Source organism: Lissotriton vulgaris, unplaced genomic scaffold, assembly GCF_964263255.1.
Source record: "Lissotriton vulgaris unplaced genomic scaffold, aLisVul1.2 SCAFFOLD_8398, whole genome shotgun sequence".
Classification (NCBI taxonomy): domain Eukaryota; kingdom Metazoa; phylum Chordata; class Amphibia; order Caudata; family Salamandridae; genus Lissotriton; species Lissotriton vulgaris.
Genome location: NW_028248809.1, coordinates 56,299 through 59,978, shown reverse-complemented (window position 1 = coordinate 59,978; position 3,680 = coordinate 56,299).

Below are 3,680 nucleotides of genomic sequence, written 5' to 3'. Positions count from 1 at the left end.
CGGCATCTTACACAGCTTGAAACCTGTCCTGAAATTTTTTGATTCTTCCACCAGGCAGCTGATTGTCCAGTCTACAGTGTTGTCTAGACTTGACTTTGCCTGTTCCCTGCTGCTAGGTGCTAACCAGCAGAAATCATCCGAATGCAACGCATTCAAAATGCGGCTGCCAGAGCACTAGTAGGCTTGCCCAGATTTAGCCCTATTTCTGCTACCATCTGAAGGCTCCATTGGCTTCCAGGAGTCCAACGGATACAGTTCAAGACTCTCTGTATCTCGTTTAACATCCTAAGACTGACTACTCCTAAAATGCTCTGTACGCTTTTGAACTTGTATGTCCCCTCGCGGGCACTACGTTTGGCTAGTCAAAACCTGGTCGAAGTTCCCCGATTCAAACGAAGTAGAGCGGGAGGATGCTCATTCCGCGTCCTAGCAGCAAAATCATGGAATGCCTTTCCAACTCACATTAGAGAAATGGAAAGCCTGTCCATCTTTAGGAAAGCCATAAAAACATATTTATTTCCATAAACATTTCTTTCTGTTGTGCCTATTCCATTATTCCACTCTTGGTTTCCTCTTCTGGATTTAGCGCCGGGACGCCCCTTCGCTGGGGCAGCTGCGCACTTTACAAGCTCCAATAACATAACATAACATGACATCTCCTCCTCTCCTTCTGATTCTCCCTCTTCCCCTTTCCTTCTTTTCCTTTTTCCCCTTCCCACCTTCTCTCCTTTCTTCTTGTATTGTACATGCATCTTTCACCTTTATCTTTCCCTCCTTCTCCCTTCCATCCTTCTTTCCTATTCCCCATTTTCCTCTTTAGTCTTTATTCATTTCTCCTCATGCATTTATTTATTTATATATGTATTTATTTACTAATTTATTACTATTCATTTATGATTCTGTTAAATAATTCCCCCGCATCTTCAATGTTCATCCCATCTTACATATTCAATGCTCCACAGTTTCAATTCTGTTCCCCCTATTCATATTCATTTTCATGTTCCATTCAGTCTAATTTTTTCTATGACTATATATAACGAGGGATATGAACTTCCAAACATACCATTCGAAATATCTTTTTCTTCCATTATCTGTTTCTTGTCTTTTATATTACCCCTTCTTTATCCCTCCTCTTATTTATTTTGTGTAATCTTCTCTCCTTTGTAGTATAGTGATATCTTTATTGACAATAGACTCTTGTGAGCCCATAATGTTATGCAGCACTTTTATGTATTTATGTATTTATGTATCTTAAATTTGTTCAATAAAGAATTATGAAGCAAAACATACAGTACTTATAAATATGCACTTTGCAAGAATTACCTTAAAAATGCAGTTCCTTAAAGTCGGTAGCTCTGAACGGTGCTACTGATGTGCTAAAGACAACAGAATCAAACAGTTCCCTCCAACCGGGTCCTTTGTGATGTCGGCAGACTCATAAACAATACCTTTTTGTTGCGGCTGATCACGTTGGTGCGGGTCGGTCATGGCGTCAGCAAAGCGTGCCGTGCACTTAAGACGCGGTGCAGTCAGGGTCTTGGTGGCAGTCATTCAGCGGCATCAGTGAGACCAGGGCTGAGGTGCGGAGTGAGGTGGTGGTCCTTGCAGTGAGACTTACAAGCCGTGCCCCCAAGCCACAGTGAGGTCAAATGTGTTGAAGTGAGCGGGCAGCGACAGCTTTGGTGAGACCAGGGTGGCAGAGTGAAGCAAGGCGGTACACAGTGTGGGGCCCAGAAGGCCACGGTGCGAGCAGCGGCTCAGTGGTGACACCCATCGTCATCATCAGTGAAACCAGTGTTGTGGTGAGAGATGCAGTGGTGCCCTCTGCAGTGCCTTCAGGACTCAGAGGCAGTGACGGAGTTGGTGACGGAGTATGCTGCTTTCTCCCTCTGTGGCAACTGAAACCACAGTTGCAGAGGCGGTACCCAAAGGTCGGTGAAATCCTTGCTATCCCTGGGACTTCGTGAATAGAAGACAAGCTCTATTTCAAGCCCTCGGAGATACTCAGCAACAAGTTTAAGAAAGTTCAGTCGATCCTTTCACTACCAAAAGCAGAAGCAGCAACTGTAGGCCAACCCAGCAAAGCAACAACACAGCAAAGGGACAGTACTCTTTCTAGCAGCTTTTCCAGCTTTCTTCCTGGCAGGTTCCTTGATTCCAGCAAGTTCTTAAGATCTACGGTCTGGGACCCAATATTCATCCTGCATTTTTCTTTGTTCTCTCAAGCAGTACAACTTTCTAAAAGTGGTATTTTCAAACACAGAACATAAAAATCATCTTTGCTAAAAGATGCATTTCTACATTCTGAGTTCAGTCACACTTAACTCGATTCCTCTATCTTGTCCCAATGAGAACATATATTTAAAGGACGTAAACTCCCATTGTATCCTATGGGACAGGTAGCCTTTCAATAGTGAAAAACGACATACACTGTATTTCACTATAAGGACATGTCACACACATCAGTAGATGTCCTACCTTTCAGATACACTGCACCCTGTCCCCAGGTTGGGGCTTGGCAAGTAGGTGCACTTGCCAAGTCGACATTGAGGCAAAAACTACATGCAGACACTGCAGTCTGAGAACCCTTTGAAAGGCTGCGCATGTGGGTGGCACAATCATTGCTGCAGGCCCATTAGCAGCATCTAATTTGCAGGCCCAGGCACTCTCATTGCACTTTACTCGGGACTTGTCAGAAATTCAAATATGCAAATCATAGAAACACCAATCAATAATGCAATTTACAATCGGAGCACTTGCACGTTAACACTGAACAGCGGTAAGAAAGTGCCCAGAGGCACTAAACCAGCAAGATGCCACGTCTAACATGCACCCACTTGCCAGGCCCTAACCTTCCTTTTTCTTAAATCCCTTTTCATAAAGGTAAGACACCCCTATGTTTGGCCCAAATACCCCCATTGGCAGGGTGCAGTGTCTGTGGAAGGGAGGACATATACTGGTATGGATGACATGTCCTGATTGTGAAATATTGGCAAGTTAATTTTTTACTATTGAAAGGCTCTCTGCCCCACTGGATAAAATGGAAAATACTTTGTAACATCTAACGAGTATAACTTCCCATTGGGACAAGATGGAGAAATAAAGATTAGGCTCTCTGAACTCAGAATATAATTACACATCATTTTGTGAAGATGGTTTTTAAATCGTGTGTTTGAAAATGCCACTTTTAGAAAGTAGGCATTTTTTTTGTTTAACCATTCTGTGTGCCTCTGTTTGTTTAGGGATTGACTGTCAGCTTTTGGAGTGACAGGACCTGAGGATGTGCATTCACTGTAGACAGCCAGGGGGGGGGTTGAGGTTTGTGTGGCTCTTGCAGTATGTATCAGAGCTGAGCTGAATGGGGCTTGGCTGCATTGAGAGTAGTGTTAGATTTCCTTGCACCTGTCTAGAAGCAAGGAACCCTATTTGGACAAATGTACCTACCTCTGCCTACTAGAGAACCCCATTTCTAACAATGACCTTTTCCATAAATCAGGCTAAGCAGTAAACAGCAACTAATGCCATACGTAAAAGGCAGGTGATGAGACCTAATGCCCTCCTCAACTGAGGCAGGCACTTGCATTCACACATAGCAATTTCTCACATACTCATACAACAACTTTGCATAAACAGTCAGCATATAATCACCTTTGGACAGATCTATATGCAATAAGCGACTA